Source organism: Glandiceps talaboti, chromosome 2 (assembly GCF_964340395.1).
Source record: "Glandiceps talaboti chromosome 2, keGlaTala1.1, whole genome shotgun sequence".
In the NCBI taxonomy this organism is placed as follows: domain Eukaryota; kingdom Metazoa; phylum Hemichordata; class Enteropneusta; family Spengelidae; genus Glandiceps; species Glandiceps talaboti.
In genome coordinates, this window is record NC_135550.1 from 27,125,364 (window position 1) to 27,141,645 (window position 16,282).

The 16,282-nt window shown below is 32.5% G+C and overlaps 1 protein-coding gene across 2 annotated transcripts in view; it reads left to right on the plus strand.

The window, feature by feature from the left end:
* The window catches only part of LOC144450500 (alpha-(1,6)-fucosyltransferase-like), a 49,349-nt gene that overhangs the window by 2,612 nt on the left and 30,455 nt on the right, over nt 1-16,282 (plus strand). The window contains exons 1-2 of one of the 2 annotated variants that reach the window (XM_078141148.1): nt 5,106-5,165; nt 6,962-7,046. The gene's annotated coding sequence lies outside the window, so the exon portion shown is untranslated. Of the gene's footprint in view, nt 1-5,105; nt 5,166-6,961; nt 7,047-16,282 lie in introns of those variants that run through there. The other variant, XM_078141141.1, reaches the window with a different exon arrangement.

Consider the following 16,282-nt stretch of genomic DNA (forward strand, 5'->3'; position numbering starts at 1 on the left):
GACATGTACTGCCTGTACTATAATATGCATGGATTTGTGCATAGATTTGTAACATTATGAAGTCTGTACCATCCATGGATATACTATGGTAACTTTTTTTCATGTAGCTATGTTTAGTATGTATATGTATTATTTCCTTAAACTAAAAACTTTTTTTTTCAAATCATTAAATTTACTTTTTAGACAAGAAAAAAATAAAGAAAACAAGTGATGGAAATAGGCAGATGTGATATTAACATTTACTAGAATGGTTGCATTTTGAGTATTCAGATAAGAAATATTTAGGTATCTCAGCTTTCTAATGCAATTCATTATTATTTAATTATTAATTTATTTATTTATATATTTATTAATGGCAATGCATCCATAAAATGTTTTCTGTGCAATTGCAATAAAAATACATAATAAGATACATTACATAGACATGAAATGGATACAGAGAAAATGAAGATACATGTGTACATGTAATGTAGAAAAACAGAACATATGGTATACCAATGAGAAGAAGAGTGAGAGATGGGGTAAATCATTGGATTGATGGATTATTTGTGACAGTGGATGCCATGTATCTATATCTGAAGGATTAAGAGTGGGCTTTCAGAATGTGGAATTTGGTCCTTGTGTGGTGTTGAGAATGGTTTCGTTAGTTGCTATTAGTTCAGAAAGGTATGATAACGTACACACACATACACGCTCATGTTGCAGTCAAAGTGGCTAAGAAAATATATGGATTTTTGGTCTCCTTACAAATTTGATGGTACTTCAATATGTCTACAAGGGTGAGTGTATACTATTTATGGATGCATGTACATATATGTTAATAAAATAACTACAATTGCCCCCCTGTTGAACAGTCTAAAAGTGAGACATTATTGAAATTCTCTGTAGCTTACACATTTGTTTCAGTATCAGTCAGACTTCTGCACCAGTACTACAATATCATGATACATGTACACATTTGATATCTGATCACTGAATGATAATATAAACTACATGTCAGTTTACCACTTTGCAAACTTTCCCCAATACACTAGGATGAGCAGGAGTCACTGATGTTTTAGATATACATGTAATGATGTACCATGACTGCAAAGCTTCAATACTGGTATGTTTGTTAAATACATGATATCACATGGTACAAAAATGAATATGTTTCCTTGTATAGACATGTTCAGAGCCAAGCCATACATGTAGTAGTTCAGCTCAATTTTTGTTTCGTTACATAGCTTCATTAGTTACTGTAATATTTGTGGAATACCATTGTCTTTAGTTAATGACATGCTGATTATAATAGTACATGTACAGACTTTGTCAATTAGTCAAGTGAACGCCTACAAATGTGAATGCTGGCCAAAGTGACAACCTGTTGTATTCGAAACTGAGCAGGTCATTATGTAAAGTAACTATTCTAATTATAATGGTTGTATTCAAAGGAACAATGAAGTAAAATAAATGGGATATTAAAGGCAATGATGATCTTTTGTCTGTTTTATCTTTTTAAGAAATTAGGACTAAGTACTTTCAATGTTGTCATTGTGATATTTTAGAGAGAACCAACACAATAGTTCTTAAATAATCCAACTGAAACCAGACTGACTTTGTATGTGCTTTATACTATAGCAATTACCACTAAATACATAAGGACATTGTATTTTGCAGTAGATTGTAAGTTCCATCCACATTCAGTTAAATTTTTTTAGATTATTTTGTTTTCATGACAAGTGGATAGTAGTTAGAAAGATAATTCATCACCAATATCTTAGAAATTAACATCACCCTGGATTTCTTCTGAGTGATAAGCTTTATAATGCTTTGTTGGAAAGCACTTAGCAGGCTATCAGGCTGTCCTTTGGAAAATTACTATTGGATTATCTGGTTTAACTTGATAATTTCAAGGAATTCTACTGTGTGATAACAATATACCTTAAAATGCTAAATGAATTATTCTTTTATAAAATGTAGTCATGTTTGCCACTTATAGCCAGTATGTTTCTTTCACACACCTAATGTATACCATCGACTATTGAAGTCACCCCTTTGACTGTGTTTTGCAGTCTACATGTATGTTAAGCAGTTGTCATGGTTAAATAGTTATTTAGATCACAGGGATTTCTACACAGTAGGAAATCAACATTGTATTGTTTGTCATGTAAATTCAGTTGAACACAACATGGCCTATTTAGAAATTCCAAGATATAGTTTGTCATTATGAACTTCTTGGGAATATATAGTCTCTAAGATACAACTCATGCCACACTATAAGTTTGAGGAGTCTGTATCAGGCTGAACAACCTGACATAATTTACAATCTAAGATGTATTTTAACACATATCAAAATCCCTAGATATCGTACTACATGCAGTACCTGTCATTTATAGTTGTTGGATGATTGCTGTGTGAGTAGGTTAACAACAGGACCAATTATTTTTACTGACAGTTGTGAAAAAGGCTGAGTGATGATGGTTATCTTGTATTCAAGTGTGTACAGTTATCCATTTATGTGTAATGATAGAGTCTATAGTATATACGTGTATCATATACTGACAAACAACAAGTGCTAATGAATGCATCTAAAGACTGACTAATGAACCCAAGCTATGATTCTATGAATGCAAGATATCATTGTGACTCACCTTAGCAGTGAAATCATGTAATGGTCTGATTTCAGTGCGGTCTGATTTAAGTGCTGTCTGATTTCAGTGCTGTTTGATTTCAGTGCTGTCTGATTTAAGTGCTGTTTGATTTCAGTGCTGTCTGATTTCAGTGCTGTTTGATTTCAGTGCTGTCTGATTTCAGTGCGGTCTGATTTCAGTGATGTCTGATTTCAGTGCTGCTTAATTTCAGTGCTGCTTGATTTCAAATTTTCAGTGCTGCTTGATTTCAGTGCTGCTTGATTTCAGTGCTGTCTGATTTCAGTGATGTTTGATTTCAGAGATGTCTCATTCAGAGATGGTATTTCTGTCAAATCTACTTAGGTTCATGGGGCTTCATATCATAGTCTAGAATTTTCGAGATTTCCAGATGTTGTTACTAGTTGATAGGGTGCTAAAACCTTTACAAAAGTAGCTAGCAAAATTTATATTTGTTTTCAGCATAAAAACCTAATGTTGCAGAAGATTTACCGTTTCTGAGGAAGTGTTATTGTCAAGTTTATTTTTGTAATATACATGTACTAGTATTAAAACTGAAAGAGTTGTTTGCTAGGTAACTTTTAAAGTTGGGAACAGAATATAAAACCACAGGTGAAACCATTCAATATGCAGTATTTACATTCACACACATGGGTATGGTCTGTGAAAGACAGAATTTGGACAAACTTTGTTCTCACCATATGTCTGCAAAGTAGCAGATAATTTGTCAAAGTTCTAGCCACTTTCTTATTTTCTAAAAACAGATTTTAATGCATGAAAGAGTGATGGAATTTTGGAAAGATTAAAAAAGAAATATTTCAAGTCTTTTGTTCCATTTATTTAACATCTGAGATATGTTGAACGCAAAAATGTTTACTTTTAATAGCACAGTCATCATTGCTAGATGTACTTAGCTCCTTTGTCATATCTATGAGTTGAAAGACTTGTATTATGGTACACAGATTCCAATGGCTCTGTTTTTGTATGTTGTCTGCTCACCTCATTTAGAATAGCAGACAGACATTATTCAGCCCACAAAAAAAGTCATTAATAAGTTACATCCTGATAGTGAAATCCATTGTAATGATTGTTGTGCTGTCAAGTAGTTTAATTATTTATTCAAGGCCTGTTTAATTATTTAGGATGTGATTAAAATCCAACCCTTTACTGTAAAGTGAGACATCAACTCCACAAGGGATGTCTCAAATTGTCACACTTTAATATTCAAGTTTATTTCTTCCCTTCAGTGTGTATGCAAAAAGACATCTGCCTAGTAAGTGTCATAAAATTGTCTCTAAAGGGAGACATGATGAACTTAATACACCAAATTTAATGTTATTTGATAAAATTTGAATACAAATTAGTAATGCACTGAGTAGTATACCCAAAGATTACTATTATGTTATAAATTTTATATACATATAGCAGACCTAAATTATAATACTGGAAATTTGATAAAATTTATGATTGTTGTTTTGTTCCATTGCTGTATACATATACATATACTTATGTTTACAATTTTGACAACTCTTATGCTCTCAATACCTTGTCTGTAGTATGGTTAAAAATGAAATAAATTTCTATACTTTGATTTCATGTTTCAAATTCTTTTCATTTATTCTTCTTTCCATGTATAGTACAAAAAGATGTACTAAACACGTAATTTGTTGATAGACTGACAGGTCTAGATTGTATTTCAAGAGCCCCGTTTCCATCATATCTGAAATTTGATTTCATGGTAGGTACTGTAGTGTAAAAGATATTCATTTCAGCAGCCTTTTTTAGTCCTGTTGTGAATGACACATTGAGTCCTGTGACTGTGAGTAGACAAATCCAATCAAACCACTTTAGTATAGAATTAGTAGGTGGCTGTATTAGCAGTTATAGCATTGTATGGAGTCTGTAGGTGGCCATATTAGTTGTTATCACAAAATACAGGGGTCTATGGTATAATCAGCATGCATTGCCTTGCATTTCTATGGGGAGAAAACTGATATTGATATGCAAAGTAGTATGAAGCTATGATCTTACTGTAATTATACATGATTTTCATATTTCAAGTGTTTTTCTGAAAGGTTATGGTTGGTTTACAAGTGTGGTAGTCATCTCAAAGTGTATACATGTATAAATAAGCTGGTATTTTTTACCAAACTTACAACAACAGAACACTCAGCAGGTCATTTTAGGTGTGGGTGTTACATGATATGCATTACAAGTAGGTGACTGGTCTAAAGTTGTGAAGTGACTCTTTGACATAAGTAGCCTCGTATAAAGACGTACAAAATCTCAGATGGTAAATACGAGTTCTGAATTTCACTGCGTTCAGTCTACAAGGTTTACATCTGGATATTAAGCTAATGACATCCAAAGCAGTATGTCATAATAGATATATTGTATGTACATTTACCTTAAAAACAGTTGCCAGGTGTTCTACTCTTGGACACAACCAACGACTATCAACAATGTGTAGGTTTAGTTTACACAGTCATGATCATTGATGGTAACAACACAATCATGAAAATGATGTCTTTGCAGGTTTGTGTTCAGATATCTGTTTATTTCAATTTTAAAAGGTATGCAGTACTAGTTTGGATAGTTACATGTAGTTCCTCTGACTTCATTGTAATGCCTGAATCAAATTAACTATTGACATCACTGACAATGTTGTATATGTACACTGGCAGAGATAATTGTCTTTCAAAGTGAGTCTTGAATTATTAGCAAGGGAAGCAGTTTATCATCACATGTGACATTGTAGTAATAAGTTCAGCAAAAAAGGAAATGAAACCAAGTTTTCAGAGCAAGTGGAAATGGTATTTTAAAAATTTGATGTTCATGCTGTAACCTGCACCAATGCATGTATTCCCATTGTTGTTGAAATATATAATTTTACACTTGTAAAGGCTATGTTTGTATATTCACTAGCAAGCATTTAATTTCCTGGGGCACAAAAAAGCTGGTATTTACTATTTAGCTTATAATATATATATTTGAATGCATAAACATGGCTAGTTTGTGTTGTGATGTTATACAAAGTGTAATATTGTGTTTGTAGTAAGGGTCAATAACTAGTTCATACATGTACATGTATATGGCACTGATACCGGTAGTATATTGTAATACTAACAATATTTTAAATAAAATAAGTTTAGTTTGTTTTTCCGAGTATTTGACAAAATCAAGTTTAAATTTTCCTTAAAAGTTCCGAGTCACAGACACATTTGAAAATGAAAATTTTTCTTTTGAAATTTGCAGTGCAAAATGTTTGTCTTAATCAGATGTTTACAAGTTTAGGAGTTATACCTTTGAATTGAGTGTTTATTTTAACTTAGAACATCCACCATGTAAACCCTCTTCATCAGTAAAAAGACAAATACATTGTGAAAAGTTGAAGGTGATTATATATGGATGAATGATGCAATCAACCTTCATATTAGTAAATATGGTACATCGTGGCTAGCTTCTTTGTAATAACTGGTGGGTCTTAGATATTTCTGTAAATATGGTATATGGGTCTTTGAAATAATATAACATATTTTGAAACATGCTATATATTGGTAACCGCTCTGGAAATGTTGACTGAAACGGGAACATTTACTGTGAGCATCCACAATGAATGCTTCAGTCTATTCAAATGTTTCAGTCTGAAGTGTCACCCAAATGTTTGTTCTTAGTACAGTATCCCATATTTTATAATGGAAAAGCAATTTTGAACCCATTTATTAATGCAATGACACAATATCACAAATCGCTGAATAACACCATTACCTGCCTGACTAAAAATGTATTTTAGTTTGACAGTTACTTGGTCATTTATTGGAATAATAAACTGCTAGAGTGGAAAATTTAATTAAATTTTTAGACATTACTTCTATGGTTATGTAAATACAATGTAAAAGACTTGATTTGTCTTTATCAGAATTTACACAACATCATATTCGACAAATTATACTTTGTTTGTCGACTTTTATTAAAATATTACATGTATATCTGTCATCTTAATTTGTACTAAGGTTGACATTCTGAAATGAATGTATTATTATATTATAATTATATAGACTTTGTAAGTTGAACTTTCCTTTTTCATTATTTTCTTATTACTACTTTTTCAGCAATCATAAAATAAAAACAGCATTTCAATTTTCCAACTATGTTGATGCAGTAAATTTGACATTGGCACTTTCATAGCTCTCTTGAATTGGTTACCAACAGAGGGCAATATCTGAAGTGATTAACCACCAAATTATTTCCAAATGGCTTATTTATTTTACATTGAATCAGTTAGTATAGAACTTGTGATTTATAGATGTCAATTTGTTTTATCTACATAGGTGATTACAGCGGAATAGGCCTGGCAGTCACACAGACATCAAAAAAGAGAAAATATAGCACAGTAATTTTGGAACCGGTGTAAAGGTTTGTGAATCTTTGTTGTATGAATGAAATATATGTATGAAATACTACATCAGACTCATCTGTTCATTTTCTGTCAACTTTTGTTTTGTGAAGTATGCCCTCTAGTGTCAAACAAAAGAAATGAGCGTAACCATTCATTGTGTGTTACACAGCTAGCTGCATTGTATGTCAAGAAACAAGACTGAGTGAGAAATTTGTATACCAGGTAACCAGTATTTCATACCTACATGTAAAGTGAAATTTATAGAGTTCACAGACCGTTTTCGAAGGTTATATTACTTTCTGGTTAACTTAATCAATTTAATATGTTCAAATCGTATGAAATTATAAAAACATACTATTTCATATTGTGAGTCTTACAAATTCAGTGTCACTTCAATCAGCCGCTCTCACTAATTTACTACAGCTTTTCAACTTTATTGGTTGGAGGTCTCCATGGAAGTCAAATTAATATACATGTAGTAGAATTTGATTTAATAGGTGAGTTCCAGGAGGCCAAATCCCGGGGGCCAAATAGGCAATAACAGCATTCTGGTTAGCTCCTTATTTTCTCTGTACCAGATGCTATAATGTTGGGAAATTATTGGAAAGGGGGTATGGTTGGGGGTGATTGGTAGGGGTTTAAAGGAATTTATATGCAAAGCTATCATGATATATTTTAGGGGGGAGCCCATTTGCTTAAAATAATTAGCAAAAATAAAAATGTTTGGCCAAAGTTTGCTAGTAATAAAAAGTAAATCAGTGGAATATCAGATAAAAGACAGTGATATACTATGAATTTACTAGTGCAATGGGTGAGCTAAGGACAGTAACTCTAAACTTATTTCAAATGTCCTTGCTTCACAGTAGTACAATATGTGTGATTTTGAGTCAAATGTCGAAGCCCATCTCTTCAAACATGTTGTACATAGACTGTGTAGTAGGAATATTATTCAGTGATTCTACAGGTTACTACATTATCATATAGAATTGTGTTTTTACCTGATAGTCATCATGATCCTGGATTGTATGGTCTTATACCAAAGTCAAGATATTTTGTGCATATCAAAGAACTTACATGTGTGTGTATCAGAGATGTGGTGTATGGTTCTAGGGTCAGAGATATCATTATGGTACAATTGTTGTATACAGGGTTCACTTGGTAAAAATCATGACTTTGAACTACAATTTCTATCTCAAAGTATATACCAAAAAAAGTAACATTGTACATGCTTAAATTTGTAGTTTTGGCTATATCTTCCATGAAGGCCCACTTTGCCTCATTTCAAGCACATTTTTAGCATTAGCTGACATGTAATTTTTATTATATCTTTACATTACTAGTCTTTGCCAAGCACTGCTTCATAGTTGGCAAAAATGTTCCTTATTATGTCTGCAATGGTGCAGTCTGGGCATAAAGAATTTGTAGAGCCTTTATTGATATAAGCTCAGCATATGCATAGATATGAAAATTCTCTTGATATAGATGATGTATTATTATAGTAGTGAAAACCATTCAAGCATACTTTGTACCATTTCTAAATTGCCTGATACTGAATGATGCCAACCTTCACTAATGCGATGTCTATCAATCCCAACGTATTGTTATTAATCTTGGCAAACAATGTACTGGTACTGTTGAATACAACCATATCAATATATCTTTGTTCATAATTCATCCTCAACATTGAACCGGGACAACTTTTATGTTGTTGATTTATGCTGGGTAATGAAAACCCATTAAAAAGGATGGACCAATTCAACTATCATTTCATATCTAACCATATTGTAAGATTAGACCACACCCACAATGGCTGATCTGTCAGTCTAATTGTGATATTGTGTTGTGAAAAGTCACCATATTGTGCAATATTATATCACAGTTTCTGTAAAATGTATGATGGTCCCTGTGAAATGAAATGATCACTCACGCTGTGTAGTTAGTAGAAATTTCATGGCACAGTTCTGTATTACTCTGAATGAGTTTTTTGTTTTTGGCAATCTGTAACACAAGTTTAGTGTTATTGTATTCGGTTGTCAAGTGGGAAGTCCTAGGTGTTGTGTTAGTGGTTTAAGTCTCATGACAGGCAAAATGTACTTTCAAAACTAACAAAATATGAATGACTTGATTTTGTTTTTTTCTAGTACATGGTGGTCAACTGGGTGGATCAAATTTGTATCTTTCAATATCTGGGTGAGAAAACTTTCACTGAGCAGAGCTATAGAAAAAAAATTAATAGTGCTGAAAACGGTCTCTGCTGAAAAGATAACACTATTAAATATAAGAGCTTGGGATTGAATCATGGGCCTTTAAAGGAATCTGGGTTAACTTGAGACACCATTTTACATAAATGTCATCCACTGTCACATTTTTGTCGGTCCTTGCTCTGAAAACAGCATAAAAATACCAAGTATAGTGTTGACAGTTTTGAGCATGTACATTTTGGCCATGATTCTGATGTCAATGGCACTTTTTAGATACACCCAAAAGGTATTACATCAAATCATTTATTTATTATTGGTTTGCCTGACTGTTATATCACAGATTTCACTCTCATTGGATGTTCCAGTAAGTACAATAACACGTGTGATCCTCTATATCATGAAACAAAAATCTCTGAGAAAAAATGTTCAGATCTGACCCTTGCCCTTTAAGTACATGTCTTAGAAATCCCCAGCATTGATCCTGAAAGGTATCTGCTTATGTTATTAAAAATGATGATTTGTTGAAATCAGTAATAATTAAACCAGACATTTTGAGCACAAGAGACCCTTTATCAATGTTTAGAATGTTGTATCAGCATTTGAAAATATATACTGAAATGTCCTTATGGTTAATAGTCCCTAACGGCAAAGTTGAGGGGGGCTACTATGTTGGGTCCTGTGTGTCCATCTGTCCATCCATGTCCACCTCTATCTCAATTTGCATGTCCAAATTCAACCACACTTTCAGTAAACATCAAATATATCCTGTGCATATGCATGTCACTTTAGTTCTTGACTCTCGCAATAACATCCATTATGGCAGCCATTTTTGAAAAAATTCACATTTTGTGTAGTAATATCGGAAGAATAGTAGACAGAGTCTTTTATTAGTGTCTATGCCCATGTTCAATTAACTTGACCTTCAAGGTAATTTTGTCATAAAATTCACATTTTGCCAAGTAACATTGAAAGCTTTAATAGTAGATAGAGACTTTATATTAGTATCTGTCCACATGTTATCATTGCAAAGCTTTCTATTGACATCGTGACCTTTGACCCCCCCCCCCCCCTCAATGTCAAATAGGCAGTATTAGCTTAACCATAGAAAATTTAATAGACATACGAATACTATAACTAAATCCTCAGATAGTACCAGACTTACCAACTCAAATTAGATGTACAACAAACTGCTGGTACCACTATAATATTGTTACCAGATTTACACTTTTCTATTTCATAATGATACAGGTGAGCCAAATCTGTAAAGAAAACACAGAAACAGCTTAGAAATACCTCACAGCCAACTCAAAAAGAGATGATTGGCTAATGAAAGGAATATGAAATGGGAGAAAAATATGCTTCACTTGCTGTTTGTGGTTTGCTGTGTGATTATGCCCTTTCATGTAAAATGCTAATTTAATTGGTTATGGAGAAAAAGAGCAACATATGTCCACCTAGACAAGTAATAACATACAAATCATGATAGGAATAACATAATTATAAAATATTTAAAATTTATTGTTGCATTTTTATTATAAGCTGACATATGCAGAAGAATTAATCAGTGTTATTTATGATTAAGCCAACAATAATATCTTTGAAAGAATTTGAAATTGTGTTAAGATTTCTATAAATAAAATGAATAGAACTTTATGTTATATTATTTTGAACTGAATTATTGCATAACAAATTAGTTTTGAATATATTTGCATGTCATACATGTATGAGAGGAAATTTGTCAAAAAATCATACGACTGTCCTTGAAATTAATTATTGCATAAAAATTATCTTTGAAATATACTTGTACATCAACATGAAAGGAAATTTGTTTAAAAAATAACACAGCTGCGAAAGGAAAACACACACACATATTTTGTATAATAAATTACCATCTGATGTAATATGTGAGCCTCACAGAGTTACTGTACATATTGTATAAGTTCCTCTTGGTGGCAAAGTCAGTAAGGACTCAAAATTAAACCATTAACAAAACATGGACAGATGGGACAGAATAACATACTTGCATGTTAGCTAACTGTAATGAATTCACAAACTCAGATAAGCGTTCTGCTTGATGTATATAAAGTTTTCAGAACCTTGGTAAGAGGAGGAGGGTATACTATAGTAAACCTGCTTATGTTTCTACACCTTGTACAATAATTTTGTGGAGAACTGTGGCACTAACTCGGGTAGATTTCATATAGTTTCTACCAGAATAGTCTTTGATTGTCACGTATACTGCTGACACTGGAAAGAGATATTGCCTTCATTGTGAAATAGTGTTATTATATTTGAAGCAGAAGACAATGCAATGTCTGTGATAGTAATTACTGTCTCAAATTCACAAATGTATACCATAATAATCTACATATAAACACACTAATTGGTGACTATGAGTTTACATACAAATTGATGTGTACAGTGTAGTTCTCTTTAGTGCTCACTTGCCTAATAGATCAGACAGTGTATGTCTGTATAATTCACCTCGTAGTTAAGTTTTCATCAATATTTTATATAGTGATAACAGCTTTGTCTTGTAGCTTTATAACTCATATTTTATAGTATTTCCTGAAATGCTGTTGTTGCATTCTTTAATCAATATTCAACTATTGGCAGAAAAAATGAAAATGCTCTAAGCTAACAGTTGGGGAGCAGACGAATGGATAGATATTACTATGACTACGCATACATTTACAATTCCAGGCAGAAATATGACTGTACAGAACAGTATTTATTCAACTTAAATTTGTATTGCTTTTTATTCAACTTCACTGTTTTGTTTACTATTTCCTTTATGGTTACCGCATGGTGATAGCAAAATACAAATATTATGTTTTCATTTGCCAGCAGTAGGACAGATTTCATTAAGTAGACGTAAGGAGAGAAAAAACTGAATGGATTTTCATTACATTGTGTAAATGTAAATGTAAATAGGGATTGTATATAGAACACAAATACAGTGCTGCACTTTCTGCATTTGGTATTCACTATCATATTTTTGGTACCAGTAGTTTGTCTGTATATATGGCAGCCATGTGATGTCCTTAGTTTTGGTGACGAACGAAGACTTCCCAATCTGGTTGATGGTGATGACATAAATATTTGGCTGCAGGATAGTTGAATAATTCCAGTAATTGTAAGCAGATTATGTGTTGAGAGCTTACAGTATATACTTTCTCTCTGTTGTAAGTTCATTTTTTTGTACATATTGTGAGTTTACTGTTACTAGCTACATGTAGCTAAACACAGTAAACAAATGTACTGAAACACAGTAAGTCAGATACATACAAACATTCTACAATCAGTGATTAAAAATGTGATTGAGTTTTCAATTTTAAAAAATATCCTGTATGTCTTAATTAAGTACTTGTGGCTGTTAGTGTCTGTATATTGTTTGTGTATTATTTAAACAAAAAACATTTGAAATGTTAGAAAAATCACTTACTTGAAACTCTATACTCTCTCTAGTTTTGCAGTACAAGGAGCTAGTTGGCCATTAGTTCATAGCTTGTATGCAATTTCAGATTCAATATAATAAGTTGATGATCATGTGCCTGGCTGTACAGTAAACAGAAAGCTGTAAAGCAACACAATTGCACATTTATTATTCCACAAGAATTATTGTGAAATCCCGCTATGTCTTCCAAAGTGGAATCGCTGGACTAATCAATAACTGTCATATATATAACGTTTGGATTGAACTTTGTGTACATTTCACAGTACAGTCTATCTACTTCTAGTTGTGCATAGACTATATCGTTTTTGTATTTTAAATTGCTCTAAGTCTGCAATCTGTATTAGTTTGCAATCCTGGAATGACAAATTCGTGTATTTGGTCTAAGCCTCTCCATATAGTCCAATCCTTTCAACATTATGTCTAATACCCATATACTACAACATATTCCCTTGGGCTAGATCACTGATTACAAGGGCTTTATATAGTTTACTGTCAGAATTGATGTGTCTACGTGACAGAAGATTCCTTGTGAATGTCTTAGACGTATGGTTTACCTCACTTTAACTAATTATTTGTAGGCTGTATGAAGAAGGATTTCAGTTTGTCAGAAATAATTTACCCAGTTCAGGAATTTTATTTTAATGTTTATACACAGGTATTTACAAAAACAAGAGTATGTTCATTGTAGTGATTCTTGATCAAATAAGTACCTGTAATATTTTTCCTTTTGTCTACAACTATATTTAATATATTTTGTACAGTCAAAGATAATGGTTTAAAACTCTATGGATATATTCAAAACCACTCTAAATATAGTCTGGAAGATCCAATTGGTGGTGCACTTTACTTCAACCACTCACTACCCAACATATATATGTATGGGGCTATATTTACATGTAAGCCGAAACAAGACTGGATCTATCAGGCTACTCTAAATAAAGTTGTACCAGTAACATAAATGCTAGCAAACTGTACTTGTAGTAATTATCAAAAACTGAGTAACAATTACACTCACAGTTTAGACACAAACCAGCCCAAGACCATTAGAATGAGGCAACAAATTTTAGTGAAAAACAGAAAGAAATTTGTAATGGAAAAGAAGACTCTTAGTATATCTGTGACTATAGCATCCTTTGCATTGATTGAGTCTTTTGGTCACTTGTTGATGTCAAGATGTTTGTAGATGATCATTGAGTTTAAGTCGTTGAAAATATCAACCTTTCGACATAATTAGTAGCATAATGACATAAATGGACTATTATTCAAAGTTGTTTTACATCAATTACGTGTATGTATTCGTATAGCAAAAAAGAGCCAAACGGACAAGGTTTTTTATAAATCCAGGTATTCCAATTATAAAGCAAGCAGCTTACATTGTTGCTAGAGTAGATTGTGAACATACCATTATCATGAGATTCAACTATTCCGAGTGCTACTGGATAAGAGCCATGAGAGGAAAGAACCTGGAACAAACTATGACAGAAATTGTCCTTTGCATCATTCATATTCACTATATATTAGTTTGAGTATAGTGGTTCAGACACACATTTTATGTCTATCAATGCCAGTGGCTCATTATCTATAACACCATCAGGCTACATAGACTAGACATTGCTACAACCCATTAGGTATATATTATTCTTACCTAGGGAGGCAACTATAGAGCACCTTATGTTACTCCCATTGAACACAATATAAAGCAGAAGCCAGGTAGCTCTTTAGCAGCACACTCCCATTGGCAGTTGGTGAGGAAAGATCCAACGGTAGGTGATACACATAATGTATGTTAGCAGAAGTGATTGGAATGGATTTGTAGACATAACTTGGACTGTACTGATACAAAGGTGGACATATGTGAAATAGTAGGTTATAAAGGTGTTTGGTTATTGAGTATTAGGAGAGACCCAGGTGGCAAATTATATAACTTAATTAGTGATCGGATGATGTAATGTTTGCTTCAAGTATTTGTCAAAGATAGATGGCATTTATAATTGTCAATTCACATTTGTCATTGCTAAGTTTTGTCAAATTGCCTGTAAGTTTGACATGGTTGAATGATATTGTTGAAAAGAGTAAAGCATGGAATTGTTTGTTTTTGCCCTTGAATAATGCTATTAAATCCACTGTGGAAATTGAAAGTGCTGGCAAAGCAATACAAAATACAGCTGTTGAAATATAGTGAGAAAGCCGAGATCATGACTTTTTAGTTCCTGATATTTGAATTCATAAGGATCACTTTTAACACAACTGAACTGCCATAGTCATTGTAAAATCTCTGTCTGTCTGTCTGTCTGTCTGTCTGTCTGTCTGTCTGTCTGTCTGTGTGTATGTGTGTATGTATGTATGTATGTATGTATGTATGTATGTATGTATGTATGTATGTATGTATGTGTTTATGTTTGTGTTTGTGTATGTATGTATGTATGTATGTATGTATGTATGTATGTATGTATGTATGTATGTATGTACACTAGACTGATAGCATTCGTATTTGTTGAGGATATTTTTTATAGTATAAATGTGAAAATTGTTCAAACAAAGTGATCAATAATAGGCAAATTGTGTCTAACAGGTGATTTTTGTAGGGGAAAAATAATTTGTGAGCTACTGGACGGATGCATAGATTAAGAGTTCTTTAGGACGAGATATCTAATTGTTCATATGCATATTAGGTTTTGGATTTGAAATTTTTGATCAAAAAGCTAAATTCAAAATCTTTTCAGCTGATCAGCCTGAAATTTGGGTTGAGATACTTCTAGGAGTGTCTGAATTGAGAAATGTTGAAGACAAGATGACCTCATTGATATACAAGTTAGATTACAATTTTTGGTCAAAAATGAATATCAACAGGCTGATGTGGCAGATATTTGGTAGGGGTAGGGATGTTTCTAATAATAATAATGTTGGTTTCTTATATAGCGCTTTCCCACTCCGTGCTCAAAGCGCTTTACAATTAGAGGTGTCAGCTGAAATTGTAGTTCAAGCCATATCAACGCAACGATATCAAACCTGCCATTAATTACAAAATCTGACTCCTTGCATAACAACAGCAATTTTGCATCTCATCATTAGTGTTATTTTTGTATAGAAATATACCATAATTTTTTAATACTAAAATAAGCAATTGTTCACATATTTTAAGGAGACATCATCCATTGCATGCATGGAAGATTTGTCAGCCAAGCTAGTATCATCCCTTCACAATGTGCTTGCAGAACAATAAGCAATCCTCAACTGTATCAAAAAATGTAATTAAATTTGAAGGAAAAAAAATGAAAAGGTAGAATTAAAAAGACTCTTTTGTTAAAGTTTTCATTTTGGAAGGCTAGTCACCAGAGTTTTCCTTGTCAAATGCATAATAGTAGTTTCTTATGAGTTTATTGCTGATAACAAAAATTCAAAAACATCTTTACTGGGTGCAGTTTAATATAATCTCGTAAATTGTATACTTTATGGTAATATAAAACTACTAATTTGTCCCTACACAAGCTGTTTATAGATAACTCAGTATCATATATCATATGTTAACAATTTCACTTATTAAATATAAACCTATAACTATTTTTCATAAAAAACAGCATATGGTTAGTTTGTT